The 18,397-nt window shown below is 42.5% G+C and overlaps 1 long non-coding RNA gene across 5 annotated transcripts in view; it reads right to left on the bottom strand.

Moving 5' to 3' along the window:
- Nucleotides 1–18,397, bottom strand: part of LOC141572917 (uncharacterized) — a 31,452-nt gene that overhangs the window by 8,273 nt on the left and 4,782 nt on the right. For all 5 annotated transcript variants that reach the window (XR_012498480.2, XR_012498479.2, XR_016018907.1 and 2 more), the window contains one exon: nt 2,516–2,645. This is a non-coding gene — a long non-coding RNA (uncharacterized LOC141572917). The remainder of the gene's footprint in view (nt 1–2,515; nt 2,646–18,397) is intronic.

Genomic DNA, 18,397 nt, shown 5'->3' with positions numbered 1-18,397 from the left:
TGTGAAACCAGGGCTGTCACATTGGATCAGCAAAATAACTTCATCCAGGAAAACATTTACAGTTGGAGAACTCAGTCCCCAGGTATTTTATAGATAAGGAAAATGAAGGCAAGGGAAGTTAAACAACTTACCCAAAGTCACACAGCTTTAAAGCTGCAAAGGCCAAGGTTAAAGCTGGATTTCCACCTTTTTTCAAATTTCATTTTTTTGTTTTTATTGGGGAATACTGGGGACAGTGTTTCTCCAGGGCCCATCGTCTCCAAGTTGCTGTCCTTCAATCTAGTTGTGGAGGGCGCAGCTCACCTCCAAGTCCAGTTGCCATGTTCAATCTTTAGTTGCAGGGGGCACAGCCCACCATTCCATGTGGGAATTGAACTGGCAACCTTGTTGAGAGCTCGGGCTCTAACCAACTGAGCCATCCGGCCACCCCTATATTTCCACGTTTTAATGCTATGCTTCCTGGATGAAAGACCCAGAATCCTGGGCTTAAGAATTGAGATGAGGTGTGACAGGTAACAGGGCCTCGTGCTAGATCACTGCCTAGGGAAGCAACATGGTGAGTGGAGTGTTTGAGGGAGGATAGTGATGTGTGAATTGGAAAGGCAGAGTCTGCAGGGAGGGGATCACAGGGGACCAGCTGCAACCTGCGGCCATGTGGTTAATTAGGGCCTGGACCAGATTGCTGGCTGTGAAATCAGACAGGAAAGAACCATGGAGAGATATGGCATTCCTCACTCTCACTCCACACTTTCTCCAATTTCCTTCTGTCTGTTCCTTAGAACTCACTGCATTTACCTTCAAGGCTTATTTGTGGATACAACTCAGCACAAATTTTAGCCAGCTTGTAGATCTTTTAGATATTTTTCTCACTAGGTCATGTTCTCTATTTTTCAGAGCCAGTGTTATACCCACTGGAATCAGACCCATTATAAACTGTGAGTAGCTCTCAACTTAATGCTTTCTACAAATGATGTGCCTTTAAACAGGAAGCTGAGAAACAGGGGTCCTAGAGTGTGTCACCCAAATATCACTCTTTCTTTCCATTTCTGGCACCTCTGATACTCCCTCAAGCCTCCTGTTGCCTTTTCTCCTATAGGACAGCCACTGGATTCATTCAGCACAAGATGGGAAGCATCTCATTCAGATCATTAGGACTGAAAGGAACCTTGAGTGTCACCCAGGCTAAGCCCTCTGAGACCCAGGAACACAAGTGGCTGAAGGTGAAAACAAGACCAGAACCCAGCTTTCCTAATGCCCTCTCTGACCTACAACCTTTCTCTCTTTCCCCCTCCTTGAAATAAAACCTGAGCTAAAGTTCCAAAATGAAAAATTTTAAAAACTATATATAATTTTTATATAAATTTATATATATGCAGATTAGAGTCTAAAGGAGCTAAAGGTATGGTAAATGCATAGAAATGGAAATATCGCCTTATGCACATGAACTGAATAGCATCCTCTAAGTTGCATTACTTTAAGAAGGGGGGAATGAGGAACTTTTTCCTTTATGTTAGATCTGCTTTTCTTTAGCGTATCACTGTTCCTTCCCTCAGAACCGCATTATATTATTCTTTATACTTGTCTCACTTTCCTTTCCGGACTAAACGTACTGAAAGGCAAAGACCTTATCTTCGCATGCCTCATGCTTCTTTGTATTGTTTTTGGCACATTGTTCTTCATAAGGTTTTGGCACAGTGTTTATTCTTCATAAGTATTTGCAGAATGACAGTGCATAAAATAACTAGCGTTCGAAATTTTTTGCAACTTTTCCCTTCACCACTTATAGGAGAAAAGTCAAATAGCAACATGAATGTACCACATCCACTGGAGACCTTAACAACCTGCACTTTAAAAGAAATCACCTCAGGAAGCTGTGGACTCAGGCCTACTACTCTGAAACCCAAGTCACACAGATGAGTCTGAACAGCGGAATTAAGTCTTTTGAAACAAGTTAAAAATTCGACCCACAGTAATTTTGGCAGAATCGAAAGGTCAGGTTGCACGTAAGCCAATTTCCCTTTCTATAATCAATGAGTTGTTTTGAGGCAAAAAAAAAAAAAAAAAAAAAAAAAAAAAATCGTCAGGATTGGATTTAATGACAATGTTTGTAAGAGAAGTGCCAGCTTGCTTTCCTGAAAAAATGAAGGGCAGAGAGAGCAGTTTCCTAGACTCTTCTCAGATGCTTCAGCTAAAAAGTTAAATGAGCACCAGTGCCAATAATTGAAAATGAGGAGAAAAATTATGCCCAACTCTTGGCACCCGCTGCAGCAATTAAGTAAGTAAACACCTGCTTTCTGCTTCATCTGCCATCAGCTCCTCCCTGCTTCCTGTAGGCTGGTTTCTGCTTTTTTTTTTTGGAGAATAAATGCACCTCATTGCACAAACACACAAACTTGCTCTTTCTGTTTCTTTTCGTCCCTCCCTTCCTTCCTTCCCTTCCCTTTGGCTAGCAATAATTGGGGCAAACTGAGTGGCAGGGAGATCCTGACAAGAACAGAGTAGTAAAGGCACTTACGTCTCTAAAATCGAGCGTTGTAGAGAATGTTGGGGGCAGATGTAACCATAGCACTCAGCTCTGGGATGACAGTACTCATGTACATACGCTGCTTGTCCTAAGCAGCAGATTACACCATCCCCGGAAGACCCTGAAAATAAAGATGTGGATTAGATTTCTGGAAGCAAGATTTCTATTGGCTTCATTAGCTATGTAATAAACCTTAGCTATGTAATAAAAGCGAGTTTTCTCCAGAGATTTAGGCTCGAGGAAAGACGTCACCAAATAGTTCTAGGCTGGGATATCAGCGCAGGACTAGCGTGAGCATCAAATGAAATGTGAAACAGGTGACAGTGAGTTGAAAAGTTGAAAGGATTATGCAAATAGGAGGCGGGTATTAATGTTTAAAGAGTTCATCGAAATCCATCCAATAGAAACCAGACAGTAAGCACATCCACTGGAAATGAATTAGCATTTTGCGATGCCCTGAGCTACCATTGCCTCTTCCCGTTTTATCTTGTCTGTAAAAGCTGGCTAATGACGCCTACATCAGAGGCGCCTGAGAGGCTGAAAGGAGACTAAATGAGATAATGTGTGTGAAGCACCTTGCTCCATGCCTCATACATAAAAGACCCTTAATAAATATGAATTTATTTCGAGGGGAAAATCAAGCACATTCTCCTGAGAAGTCTTCCTACTCACAGCCCATCAAAGATACTTCACATTAAATCACACATTTCAAAAGAGAAAAATTGAAAGGTCACCCTTACTGGTACATAAACAGCGAAGCTGACTTTTTCTCACGTGGAGAAAATGGAAGTGAAACCAAGACATCCATCGTACAGGTCAGAGTAGCAATTCCTCTCTTCCCCTACTAATTTCTACTACTTCTGTTCTTTGGGAATATGAAAGCTGCTTTTGAATTCCCTTTAACACAGCCAGACGACACTGGCAAAAGATTGTAAGACTAGAGCAAGAACTTTTGGCTATAAACAAGAAGTTCCTTGGGGGTAGTGACCGCTTGTCCCTGAGAACTTATCCCAGTTCTACCATTTACTTGCTATGTACTATCAGGCAAGTTACTTTTCCCATCCAAAACTGTTTCATCTGTAAAAGAAACGTGATGAGTTGTTATGGCAGAGATTATGTGTTCACAAAATCCTGCTTCCTCTTCTATCTGGCCATATACTTCGTGGACATTTCCCAGATTCCCTTGCAATTAGGTAGAGCCATGTGACTGAGTTCTGGCCAATGGGATGTTGGCAGAAAGTGATGCATGCCAGGCTTAGACCTTAAGAAACCTCCCATGGGATCCTCCCTATATGCACTGTCTTCCTCTCATCTCATCTGCTGGTGGGATGCAGAGTCCAGTGGAGGGCTCCAAGGTCCTGGGGAGAGTGGGGCCATGAGTAAGCAATCAGCCTTTACCATATTAAGTCACTGAGAAGTGGGGACTGTTTGTTATGGCAGTTAGCCTACCCTGACTAACACAGCAATGGTGAGGATCAAACAAGAGAATCTATTTATAAGCACAGTGTCAGGAACAGTAGTAAATGTTTAGTAAATTATAGCTATTTATTATTATGTGGTATCTGCCCTGCTTTAGTGTAATACATACGAGTTTTCCTTCCCGTTTTCACAATGCTATTTCTTTCCTTTGATCCAGTGACCACAGTATCTCTGGATATCTGGCCCTGCTTTGTCTTTAAGCCCGATCACAATGTAAATATGATGCTTTTCTCTGGATCTTGCTTTACTAATAGCATTTTCTTGCAAAACATGGGACAGGGGATATGTCTATTGACATAATAGTGGATCTGAAGTGAGTCAGAAGCATGAGGTCGTCCAACTGGCACTGTTCATCACAGCTCCATTTTTGCTTTCGCAACTTTTCCATATGAAGGCTACACGGCTGAGAGTTAAATTCGTTTGAGAACTGACTGAGATGAGCAGTGCAATCTGCTCCACAGTAGACAACGTTTTGTAAAAACTATTCCTGCCGAATTTTCATGAAACTTTGAAATTTTAATTAGAAACTGGAGAACCAGATGGGTGGCAAAAGGAGCTTAAGGCAATGAGGGAACAAGTGCTCAGACACTAAGGTTAAAACCAATAGCCATGTGACTAGGTATGATTTGAGGAGTTCTAGAGGCTTCCCCGGGGGCCCCCAATACCTCCTTCATTGCATGTCGGCTATGTCTGTTGTTCATAACAACCCTTCACAATTACATGTCACTTTACATAATATGCCTTCATGTTCCCAATTCACCTACAAGGTAGGGTTATGAGCACGGACATCAAAGCTCCACACACATCAAGTGATCCGCACGAGATCACACAGCTGGTAAGAGGCAGAGCCAGGACTCGCCTCATGTGTGTGTCCTGACTTCAGGGCTCTTTTCACTATGCCCCAACTACCTCTGCCATTATTAAAGCTTCAGTTCTTCGGGTTAAATGCATCTCCTAAGTAACTGATCATTGAAATAAAATCTTACCTGAATCTGAGTGTGTAAGTGTTGTTGTGGCTGAACTGTGTTTAGGCGGTAGACAGGCAAGGAGAGGGGATGTGTGGGGAAGTAGATGCAAAGCCCTAGAAATACAGTCTAAAAGCCACTAGGTTAAAGGGTCCAACCCCCTTTCAATGCAAATGGCCTTGGAAGAACATCTTGCTGTCATTCACACCTTGTGTCCTAGCAGATCATTTCCTGCCCTCTGAGACCCTGGTTAAAAGGCCCTGTCTGTACATGGCAAGGTAGGAAGGAAAGAAGGAGTAGGGTAAAGGATAAAAAACAACTTTGCAATTTACTTTATGTTTGCTCTGCCTGTAGAAGGAATCAAATTCTTCTGAAGCTAATAAATCATTTTGATTCCTGAGCATTGGTGTTTTGATGGTACTAATACAGAAACAAAGAAGATCTAGAAATTAAAAAAGCAAATCCCAATCCAATAAGGCTTTATATCACCTTAAAGTATGATCTTTATATTCTAGGAATAATAGAATTTCTTGTACTTGTCACAGTATACTTTTCAAAAAGTCAAAACCACAAATAGTCCAAATGTGTTTATTCTATATTTGTATGAACACATGTCAGAGAATTTATTCGACTCATTAGTGAAGGATGGTAAAGCTGGTCCCAGAGAATTAGAGGAACTAGAATCATATAAGCACTGGAGAAAGAATGTTGGAAGAACATGGTTGGATTAGATACAAAATTGCCTAATGTACTACAGGCAATAGAACCATAATTTGAGGATTATGTATTCTACTTTTTAGAATTCATTTATATCATTACTGGGCACAAGTGTACAAGGACAGAGTTAACTTTGGAATGGGCCTTTGATCAATAGTAAGCAGAAACTCAAGCAAAGGTCCACTCCTCAGCTCATTATTTAATCCTTGGGCAGGTCTATAAAGAATCTAACACTGAGAGGACATGTTAACCTCCCTTTATCTTCTTTCCAAGTTTTGAGTCCCAGTGGCTCGAATTGGGCTCAGATAGGTCAAACTTTTTCCAAGCTCCCCAAATTCCTGGCAGATGCAAGATGCAAGAGGAGCGGGTATAGGCCCGTGATTGGGATTGGTGGGAGAAAAGCCTGGATGGATCCTGATAAGTTGGGAGAGACCATCTGAGGAGCTTCACTCATGCCCTCCCTTACTGCTTTATTCAATTCATGTTTACTGAGCACCTCCTGTGGCCAGCATGACCAGGTGATCACAGGATCCCTTTCTTGATTCTCCCTAAAGTTTCCCTTTAACAGTAATAATTTATCCTACCTCCACTTCTGAAAAAAACAACAACAAAAACACCCTTACTGAGAAATGATCAATTAATTGTCTCACTTTCCTGGGTTCAAATCCTAGCTCTGCCATTGACTAGGTTTATGAACTATTTATTTCACCTCTCTAGCCTCAGTTTCTTCATCTAAAAAATGGACATATCAATAACACCTACCTCATAGAGTTGTTATGAGAAATAAATGATATAATGGAATATACATATAAAGGTTCTTAGAACGATGCTCAGTACCAAAGCAAGGCCTAGTGAAGGGGATCAGAATATGTCACCCTAAATATGTCATTTTTCTTTACGATTGTTTTGAGCTGAAAGCAGTTAACTCTCTGCCTTGTCCCTTCCAGTCTAAAAGCAGAGCATGAATTTCCCTTTGTATAGGTAACATAAATTTCCATTTCAAACATGTCTCCCTCTCCAATACCAGAAAAAGAACTTCTCTGGAGACAACTCTTATCACCGGAGAGGACTGTTATCTGTATGACAAACCTTACCAACTTACAACTCTTATTTACCATACATTTCTTAGTCACCATCCCATAACTTACCTACCCCCAGAAGGCCAAAATTCCTTTTCCTCTGTGTAGCCTGTTCACACTTTATCACCCTTTGTTAAGATGATACAAGCATACCTCAGAGACATTGCGCGTTTGGTTTCAGACTACCACAATAAAGCAAGTCATATATTTTTTGCTGGGGGGGCAGGGGTCTGGCCTTCAATTTGTTAAAAATGCAACATCTGTGAAATACAACAAAGCAAAGCACAATAAAACAAGGTATACTTGTATATAAGCCCCAAACTCTAACACCTCCTTGAGTCACATTTCTTTGTGAACTCTTGTGCGTAAGTCTGTAACTAAACCTTTTTTTTTGGCTTGTTAATCGGCCTTTTGCCAGTTTAATTTGCGGGGCCCAGGTACTAAACCTAAGAAAGTAGAGGAGAAAGTTTTTCCTTCTCTACAAAGGCACAAAACCTTTTTTTTCTTATATTATTTTTCTTGTTTGTCATTATTCTCCTTGTTCCCTGGTTTTCCCTAGAAACCTTTTCTCGGGACCCTTGACCATCTTTGTGAGGAAAGGAGTGAGGGTTCCCCCGACCTCTGGGAGCACAGGGACGACAGTGAGACACTCTACTGCTGCAGCCACCTGACCTCTGCAGCGAGGAAGCTGGGGCCCGTGGGGAGGCTGCCAGGATAGATCAAGGCAGTTGGAGCTCTTTGGGTTTAGTTTAAACTTTGCTGACCCCGTAGTCAGGATTCTGTGCTGCTGGTGCTGCTCCACCAGCCTGAACATCCCCTAACACAGCCTTCACCACGCTTTGTTTCCTCTCGTTTCATTCTCTTCTCCTTTCCTAGACCCAGGGATACTTGAGAGCAGGAGCTCAATGGGTCTTGCCCTCTACTGAATGTCCAGTGCCCTGCTGTGCCTCACATGGAGGACACATGTAATACACATTTATTGAATGAACGGCAACAGTGATGCTGAGTGTGAAATAAGATTCGTTTGTTCATAGTAAAAAAAATCCTGTGTTTACTTAGTTCCAGTCTGAGCAGCATAATTACAGCCAAATGTCGGAAGGTGGATACTTCACTTAAGCAAGGGCTGTGTCCATCACAACTCACTTCAACACTGGTCCAGAAGGAAAACAAAAGTGGAAAGTGTTGTTTTCCTGGAAAAACTTTGTCAGCTCAAAACGCTGATTCTTTCATTTGAGAGTCCCTCTGAAATCTGGCTCTACTCTAGGGCAGGAACCAAAGGAAATGCTACTTCTGGGCTGAATTTCTTCAGGGTTCTGTGATTTATCATCAGATTAGAATAGGGGTACCTATTACACAGGCCTGGTGTTGAGGGATATAGTCTGGGTCAAGAAGGCACCTGTGGGGGCGGAGCCCCAGAGAGTAGTTTCCAGGCTCTCGGCCTCACATAGAAAGGTGTTGGCTCAGGTAGTAAATGGCCATCAACTGTGATTGCATGGCCATCAGCTGTGGCTAGTTGGCCGTCAGCTGTAACCAGTGAGCCATTGGCCACTAATATAACTGCTGTGGCTATGAGAGGAGAGAGAAGAAAGATGGCGGTTTGAGAAGAGAGAAAGAATGGGGGCTAGCAAGAAGATGGCGGCTGGGCTGGCAAGTGTGGATGGCGGTTTGCGGACAGTGTGTATCCAGCCTCCAGTGAGAGTATAGTGCCGCCAGAGAGAATAAAGTGGTGTGACTCCCCTACCTATGGCTCCGTGGGTGTTCCTTTTTGGCCTCACCATATCCTGCGTTCTTGTATGGGGAGCGGGAGCAGAGACCCCGCAGGCCTCCCTGCACGACAAATGGAGCAGCGAGCAGGGTCTCCCGCACGACAAATGGAGCAGCGAGCAGGGTCTCCCGCACGACAGCGCCCATTCTAGGGGTGGCCGGATGGCTCAGGTGGTTAGAGTGCAAGCTCTCAACAAGACTCCGGGTTCAATTCCCACATGGGATGGTGGGCTGCGCCCCCTGCAACTAAAGATTGAAAACAGCAACTAGACCTGGAGCTGAGCTGTGCCCTCCACAACTAGATTGAAGGACAACGACTTGGAGCTGATGGGCCCTGGAGAAACACACTGTTCCCCAACATTCCCCAATAAATTTTTTTAAAAAAAATCTAAAAACAAAAAAGAAGAATAGAGTCATTGAATATTTAAAAAGAAAAAAAAAGGCAGCCATTCTAGTCTGTTTTCCCTCCTCCTCAGGCTGGTTTCTTTTCTCATTCTCCCCAGCCCCCCCCACCCCCACCCCAAGTCATTCTGACAGATTCAGGAGGGGCTCTCATAAGGGTACCTTGGATATAATAATAATAGCTTACTATGTGCTAAGCACTCTCTTAGTTGATCTCTTCACCTGAAACCTGTGAGGTAAATACTAATGATCTCCATTCTACAGATGAAGAAAACTAAGGATGAGAAAGTGTAAAACTCTCCCAAGGCCACTCGGCTGGTACATAGCAAAGGCAGGCCTTGAATTGTAATTGCCACACTATATTATATCCTACTGGATTGGGATGCCCTGAGGGTCCCCAGGTATCCCCAGAAAGCCTCTGGAGCCAAGGCTGTGTCAGCCTCAGTTGTTTCCATGCTTCACATGTCATATAAATGAACGATACTGTACAGACATTTTACACAATACTTGCCTCACATAGAAAAGGCCTCAAGGACTATCCATAATATATATGAGTATATCAATAGTTAAGAATCACACGATAACCATTTTGGAAACCAGTAGAGTCAATTTGAAGCCAAACTATATGGTCTTGGGCAAGTTGTTTAATCATTATCATCCTCATCTGTAGAGTGAGGCTGACGATGCCTTACTCGCAAGGCAGGTAAGATGATCAATTGAGCATCTGGCCTGTAGGAGACCCAGCAAGTAAGTTTTTTAAATTAGTTTCAGGTGTACAAAACAACACAATGATCACACATTTACACCCCTCACAAAGTGATAACCCCAACTAGTCTACTACCCCTCTGACACCGTACATGGCTGTTACAATACCATTGACTATATTCCCTATGCTGTGCTTTATATCCTGTGAATATATATATATATATATATATAATTTAATTATAATTGACATTCAATATTATTTTATATTATTTTCAGCTGTACAGTGCTGAACATAAGATGTCAGGTATCTATACAGTCTATGAAGTGATCCCCCCATCAGTCCAGTGCCCACCTGGCACCCTACATAGTCTACAACATTACTGACTATATTCCCCATACTATATTTCACATCCCCGTGACTATTTCGTGACTCCCAGTTTGTACTTTCTAATCCCTTCAGACCCAGCAAGGACTGGTTCCTCCATGTTCCTTGCTCCACCACTGGGAGCAGTGGGGACAGTGCCAAAGGTGGGGTCAGGAGCGGGGCTCATGCAGAAGCCTGATGCTTCCCCACTGTCGATGCCCATCCCTGCCTGGACCAGCAGGGCACTGATCCTGTGGTCACCACCATTTCCGTCATTCCCTTGCCATTTTCTGGGGTCAAATTCCAAGCTTTTTGGGTCATCATTCCTACCGAAACTAATGGGTGTAATACAGGCCATAAGTCACGGAGAGCAGTGGAAAGCTCTTAGTCCCACCAGAATGAGAGGATAAAAGTCAGACAAAACAAAGCAGAGCCTTTCTAAAGGGATAAGACCAAGCAAAAAGCCTGAAATCCAACATGATGAAGTTCAAGTTTCCAAAGTATGAGCAGTCTAGTTGCATGTTTCTCCTTTGAATTTCAGAATCTTAGACCGAAACAAACAAAAACGTCTCCTTGAAAGGATGAAGGAGTGTCACTTTTGAGAAAAAAAAAAAAAAAATCACTGCTAATGACTATCTGGGGAGTGATTCAGGCATAAAGTTGAAGAAGGAAGGAGAGTAATCATATTTTCAACTTTATAGTACAATAAACAAGTCCCACCCTAGCGTAATACCTATCAGAGCCACTGCTTTTCCTTAGGATCACCCCAAAGTAGAATTATGCTTGTTATATTCCCTAACAGCCATTTTTGGGTTTTTCGTTTGTTTGTTTGTTTTTTGTTTTGTTTTTGTTTTTTTGCTTTTCAAGTCTAGCCAGTTGGAAGAATGACCTACCATAGCCTTGGCTGCATGTTTGGTGTCTGGTTCTGAAAAATTCAAATATATTTCCAGAGAAAATGCTACATAGCTAAACATCATAGTTTATCAAAAATGCTAGGATCATTTGCTTCTGCATACTTTTTAATTTATTTATCTTTAAACTTTTTAATTTTATTCTAAGTGTGTTTTTCCAGGACCCATCAGCTCCAAAACAAGTAGTTGTTTCAATCTAGTTGTGGAGGGCGCAGCTCACAGTGGCCCATGAGGGGATCAAACCGGCAACCTTGTTGTTAAGAGCACCGTGCTCTAACCAACTGAGCTAACCGGCCACCCCTGCTTCTGTAGACTTTTGATTTAAACTATGCTGTTTGCATTTTGCTTAACTGCAGTATATGTATCTACCATACACAAAATGAGAAAAACAAAGTCTCTCCAACCTTCAATTTTTACAAGGTATTTCTCCTTTCTGAGAAGAGAAATTGGGAAGTTATAGAATATCAGTGCTATAAAGATGGAGAGACTGAGGCCTACGGAAACGAAATGTCTTGTCCAAGGCCACGTGGCCTCTCCACAGTTCTTGCCAGAGGATATCTGTCAGTTTGTTTGGGGTTCTGTATGAAGAGCATTCAGCTTCCCTGAGTTAATGGATTATTTATTGATTAATGTTCAGAAAAATGCACAAAGAAGTTTTTTATATTCCCCACTATGAGAACTTCTTTTATTCCTTCTCAGTGGAAATCCTAAGAGCATTTTGGGCAGGACAATTCTTCGTTGTGTGTGGAGGTCCCAAGAGTTTCAGGATGTGAGCGTCTCTAGTCCCATAATCGCAGCTGGGGTGACAGCAGTAATGCCCTCATGCATTTCCAGACATCTCCTAAAGGGAGTACTGCCCGAGTTGATACCCACAGCGTCTGATGGGGATTCTGAGACCTAAATGATGAGACGTCCTCACCTTCCGCCCTTCCCTGCCCTCCCCGGGGTCTTCTATAATACTCTCCTCACTAAATAATCATTCCTTCTTTCTTTTCAAGGTTTCTTGAGCATCCAGGAACAGCCACGAGTGATGTTGATCCATTCACCAGCTTCAGGCATATGGTGCAAGATGAAGCAGGAGGCAGCAGTTATCAGAACTCAGAGCACCCAAAGAGCTATTAGCTCTTACTTGTGGATGTGCGAGAACCTGCTCAGCATTCTCCTTGCCTTCCCATAATCTACTCTCCAGTAGGATTTCTGGCAGGGCAACTTTACTCGCATGGGATCCTGAGAGGTCAAACAGCACAAGAGCTTCATTTGAAAACCAGGGCCTAGGTGTTAAGAGCTGTGCCCAAGGTCATACAATTCATCCATACAGAACCAGATCTTGGCCCATTCTCTTTCTTCCATGTCTCAGAGACTAACTTTCCATATGCCACAGATTTTGTAAGGATGAACCCTGGTTACATGCCCAGACCAGCACCGGGGCCCAACCCGCCCCCCCCACCTCACAGAGGTTCTGCCCTTACACAGTTCTTGTCTGCTCTCATCTGGCTAAGTCGAGATCATCTTTGTTCCAGGAAACCACTGGAGCAAGGAGACAGTGCTGTGTAGTGACTAAGAACATGGACTGCCTCCGTTTTAAGCCAGACTGACCTCTTATCTTGGGCAAGCTGCCTAGCATCTGTGCCTCCGTTTCCTCGGGTATAAATTGGGAGGCAATAATAGCCAAATTATTATGTGCATGGCCGTGATTAAATTATAATGAAATGGGGGAATGGTTCTAAAGCGCCCACAGCTGTGCCTGGCACATGATAAACACGTGTTAAGTGGAAGCTGTCATTGTTCTCGTCACCGTCATCATCATCTTCATCATCAGTTACATCATGTTCCCTCTGCTAGAAATGTAACCAGGAAAAGTTCAATTTCTCCCACCAGTGTGAGTCGGAAGGGTGTTTACCTTTGGAGACACAAGCAATGTTCTCCGATCCATAGCTAATTCAGTTTCCAGTCGACACTGAAGACAGTGATGAAAATGTATAAATTCAGCCTTCATATATATATATATATATATATATATATATATATATATATATATATATTTATATTTATATATATATATATATATATATATATTATGTATATAGTTAGAAGAAGCGGAGTACAGCATTAGGAATAGAGACAGTGGGAATGTAATGGCTGTGTCTGATGTCAGAGGGGTAGTGGATCGGGGGAGGGGTTGACACAGTGTGAAGGATATAAATGATAAATGTCTAACTATTACATTGTTTTGTGCACCTGAAACTAATAAAAAAAAATTCAGCCTTCTTACCTTTGGTAATAAAAATGAAACAAAACAAAGTTTACTTTTTTAAGGGTAAAGAAAAGTATCAGCCCACGTCTCTAAACCATCTTTTCTCTTTTACAAGGCTATTTTCTGTTTCTCCTAGTTAATGTTCATTTAATCAAGGGAATAGAAAGACAAATAAATTGCAGGTCCTGCCTTTTAAAGAGACGCTTTTTCAAAGTAGTACAACTTGCTGCCATTCACCTAGGTTTTGATCTATGATGGGCTTGGAATCTGGTCAACTAAATAGGTCAAGGGTTGAAATCCTACTGGATTCATTGCCTCTCCTCCTCCCTTCCTTGCAGACCACCACGCTTCATGGGGGGTTCCCCAGCCTTCTGTACTTTTCCCAGTTCTCTTAGAGCCCAGTCAGTTGTTTGCAATTGAGGAGTGGCCGGAAGGGTATATTAAGTACATTTTTTAATTTTCTGTATTCTTGTGGTTTGACATCTGGGGGCTTATTGACCCGATAGGGACTGCCTCTTCTAGGGTTAGCCAATTCCTAGAGATAATAAATGACTCATCTGTGAGTGTAGCTTTCCTATGAAAACCAACCAATCCAGAGTCCATATACCCAACTACCTCTCCCACTGGGCTCTCACATGCCAGGCCACTACCCACCTGCCCTAATTATCCAGAGGCAGGCATCAGGCAACTAGGGACGGCATCTATGTCCCAAAGTCCACTGAGATTATTCAAACAAGCTCAACAAGGGCTCTTGTCAACATTTTCCCTTCACTCCTCTGCCTCCTGGCCAATCCTAGTTCTTCTGCATATGGTCCCCCAGGTGCCATGCTCCCTGCATTATACTGAGTGTGACAGCTTCTTTCTTCATGACAGTCATTTCCATGTCTGAGTCTCTTACCACACATGATTAAAACAAATCTTGGCTACCCTTACGACAAAGAGAAATTAAAAGGGAGACAGAATCAGAGACAAGAGACACTTGGGAAAGGAGGGTAGAACTGAAGTCAATAAACATGACTAGAAAAACAGGATAATAGCCCCTCATACTTGTAAAAGACAAGGGTTGATGAAATACTTTCACAGCTATGATTTCATCCAGCCCTTGGCAAAAGCCTGTAAGGTAAGCATTATTAATCTCATTTTACGCCAAGAAATGGACACCCAGAGAGGTTAAGTGATTTGACCAAGATCTCACAGCTAATAGGTGGCAATGCTGGAATGTGTACTCATATCTACCAGATTCTACAATTCTATGGCTGCCTCCCAGATCAGCAGGGAAAGCAAGTGAGAATGGAGAATGGAGTTGTCTATGATCTTATAACCTGGGTATTCAGTCCAGTTGCTTTCAGTGCCCTCTGAAGACAGACGTTGTCCCATGCATCTTTGCATTCCCTGGTGCCTCACGCATGAGTATTCAGAAGTACACACTGAACGAATGAATGAAGAGCAATCCAAAGGGGGCAAGTAAACAGTTCTAAGGCCCCTACAAGCCCACTGACTCTCTTCCACTAGTTCTCGCCTCTGACAATGTCTCAAATGCTGGTGTATCAAATGGATGAAGGAGATTTTGAGGTGCTTCCTGCAGACGACATGGGAGCTTCTGTACAAGTAAGTTTAAAAGAAGTGGTCAAGAAACATTCTGTATAGTTTTGAAGAGATAAAGGCCAAAAACACTATTCTGGAATGGTTTGCAGCTGGCCTTGTTTTTTCTTTCTCCGCAATTCTGACTGCTTAGGAAACTTACTTCTGAGATGGAGAGGTTTAGTCTAAGTGTCTCAGAGTGCCTAAATGCCTGACTACTTTTCATCACAGATGGCTGGACCTAAGACTAATTACTAGTTTCCTTTGTTTTACCAAATAGATGTAATCTACCAACTTTAGCTGTAACATGAAATCTGTTTTTCCATTGACTTCCATCCTACAATTGAGTTGCATTTCCCGAGCTAAAACAGTGCATTTTATTGACAATCAATGGCAGATAGTATCTATTCCCTGCTACTACCGTTCAAAACTGAGCTACCCACAGAGTCACTATTCAGTTTTTCTGAATAGTTTGGCCCTACTGTGTGTTTAAAAGCTTGAATTTGGGAATCAGACAAATATGGGTTGAGTTCCAATTAAGAGTAGCTGCATGACTTTGGGCAAAAAATTTAACCTTGTTGATCTTTCATTTTCTTATCTGTAAAATGGGGTAATAATAGTACTTACCATACAAATTTGTTGAGAAGAATTAATATACAATTCAAATACATATAATTATATAATATAATACTTATATTATATAACACATGCATGCAATATATTATGTATTTTATATTATAAATATATAATGTTTGCGTATTAATATAGGAAAGATGAAAAATGTCTTATCTATACGCTGGGCATGTAATCAGTATTCAATATGTGGTAGAAAGAGTTAAGCCCTTTAATTCTTCTGTTCTTGGCTGAGCAATGTGGGCCTTTGTTGTCTGGGCTATGGCTTCTGGTCAAAAATCCCTTTTCATCAACTGACTAGTATGTCCCTGCTTTCCTTCTAACTCCTGTTTTTCCTCCTTTGACAAAGGAGAGAGACTATGTTCCAGCTCCATGTCCCGATAGCACTTTCACCCATTAATTCAACAATTTATTGAGCGCTATTTCATTTTTTTCTGTTGCTGCATTGACAAACCACCCAAAACTTACTGGCTTAAAACAACCACCATTTCATTTGCTCACAGCTCTTTAATCTGGTCTGGGCTCTGCTGGGAGTTTCTTCTGCTAGTCTCGCTAGTGGTCACTCTTGTGGCTGCATTCACTTGACAGATACATTTGGGGCCGAACTCAGCCTGGATGCTGGGGTGGCTGTGTCTTTTTCTCTACATAGACTCAGAATTTCTAACTCTTTATGTGGCCTTTTCACAAGGGGCCTAAGGACTCCTCAAAGTGCAAAAACAGAAGCTGCTAGGTCTTCTTACGGCTCTGGCCTGGAAGTAGCACAGCAGCACCACTTCCACCATGTTTTGTTCATTGAAGAGGACCAGCCCAGCAACCAGGGGATGAGGCACAAGGGCATGAATACAAGGAGGCGGGGTTCACTGCGGGCCATTAATGTAACAGACTAGCAAGAGCACATTGTCTGTGCCTAATGTTTCGCTAGGCTCATCGATGAACACATCAGACCGGGTTCCTGGCTCCATGGAGCCTACATCCCAGGGCAGTGGTTCTCAAAACTTGAGAGAGTGCATCCGAATCATCTGGAAGCCTCGTAAAAACATAGAGTTTCTGTTTGCATTTGTCTGGGGGTGGGGCCCAAGAATTTGTATCTCTAACAAGTTCCCAGGTGATGCTGATGCTGCTGGTCTGGGAAAATACTTTGAGAACCACTGTTCCCAGGTTGCTTCAGGACTAGAATATATCCTCAGAGATGTTAATTCAATTGGTCGGGGGTAAGGACCAGGTATCTGTATTTTGTAAAACATTTGCCAGGTGATCCCAACAGGCAGCCAGGTCCAAGAACCACTGCTTTCGAGTCTATTCTGTCTCTCTTTCTCTTTTCTTAAAAGCTTTCTTGGGGGAAAAAAAAAAAGCTTCCTTGAATTAGTCACAATTTGATTTATCTTTATGACCCCACTTAAATATTGCCCTCCTTTAAAACCAGGGTTCTTAAATTTTGCTACACTTTAGAATTTCATGCAACTTTTTAAAGTCTCGATTCCCAGGTCACACTCCAGACCGAGTAAATCAGAACCTCTAGGGATGTGACCGAAGCATTAAGGATTTTTTTTTTAATCCCCCAGGTGATTCCAAAGGGCAGCCAGGTTTGAGAATGGGTGCTTTACAACAGTCTTATTGACGTTGTCACAGTACACATTTCTAAGTTAAAAAGCAATCTTTCCCTGGCAATCTGCAATGTCTTTCTGTGAACACTGGAAAATGCAGAGGATATTTTAATCTAGCATTTTACCTGCTCCTCTGTCTACTCCCACTTACATCTGCATTCATGCTTCAATTGCATAATTCCCCATTAGGGAGACCAGATTTTGCCACATTTGCCACTAAAAAAAATTTTTACTCGAGAAAGTGAGGAACTTTTGGCGAAGACGGGGTTAAGATGATAACCCAGTTGCATGCTGGGAATCGTAGTACAATAGCAATGCCTAGTCAGTGACTGCGCTATGGGCCTCTAAAGAAGCGCCCAATACCCCACGTCCCACACAGCCTTTTGGAGAGGCAGCATCTAGCAGTGGCTAATGCCGTGGACATCAGAGTCAGAACACCTGGGTCAGATGCCAATGCCACTCCTCACTGGCTGCAGGACCTTGGGCAAGCTACCTCCTAGGCCTAAGTTTCCTTTTCTATAAATATAGAGGAAATAATAATGATATCTAGCCCATAGGTATGTTATGAGAATTAAATGAGTTCATATACATAAAGTGCTTAGCACAGCAGCTGGCACATAATATGCATTGCATACGTGTCAGCTTTCATTATTATTATCTTCTCAATTTCTCTCTCTCTCTCTCTCGGCCAAAGTTCTATTCTCTTGGACCATAAGAGTTGAAAATCTCCTGTCCCCAGTCAAGGCATAAAAGTTTAGCTCTCCTACAAGAAATAATCCAAATCTATTTGTCTAAATTGTCCTCTGGTCATTTCTCTTTAAAAGCATGAGGTGGGGTTTGGGGTGATAGGCTGCGGCAGAGGGAAAGGAGATTAGGTAACAGATCCTGGCACACGTCCCGTAGTGAGTGTCCCTAGGTTTTGCCTGTCCAGCATCCACCCTCTCTGCTTCTCATTGTAGCACTGAAGTTCCTTTTGGGGCACCACCCCTCTCCCACTGTGTGTACTCTTGGTAGGATTGCCACCAAGGTGCTCTGTCTTCCCATGGCAAATAAGCAGGCACCTGACCCAGCTAAGCCCATCGGACTCTCTCCTCTGAGAAGGAACATGGGGATAAGAACTGATTGGAGTGGATTCACCTGAGGACATTGCCCATTAGCTCCTGCTGCCTAGATCCCCAAACTCCCACAAGTTTCTGCATTTCTGAAGCCTGCTTGGCTAGCCCGTCCTTGGATTTTAGGAGTCACTCTATCACCATGGCAATAAGGTCTTTTTAGGTTTAAGATGGCAGTCAATGTCTGTCAGTTTTCACCAAAGGGTCCTAAGTGACACACTACTTCCAAGTAATCTCTAAGATCTGGTCCTCTGCTCATTGCTCTTTCCCCACCTCTCATCTAATTTTGGTAGAGTTATCAGT

Source organism: Rhinolophus sinicus, chromosome 15 (assembly GCF_057876585.1).
Source record: "Rhinolophus sinicus isolate RSI-liver-muscle chromosome 15, RSI-T2T, whole genome shotgun sequence".
NCBI classification, from domain to species: Eukaryota; Metazoa; Chordata; class Mammalia; order Chiroptera; family Rhinolophidae; genus Rhinolophus; species Rhinolophus sinicus.
Note: the sequence above shows the minus strand (reverse complement) of the source record. Positions and strands in the feature narration are given on the sequence as shown.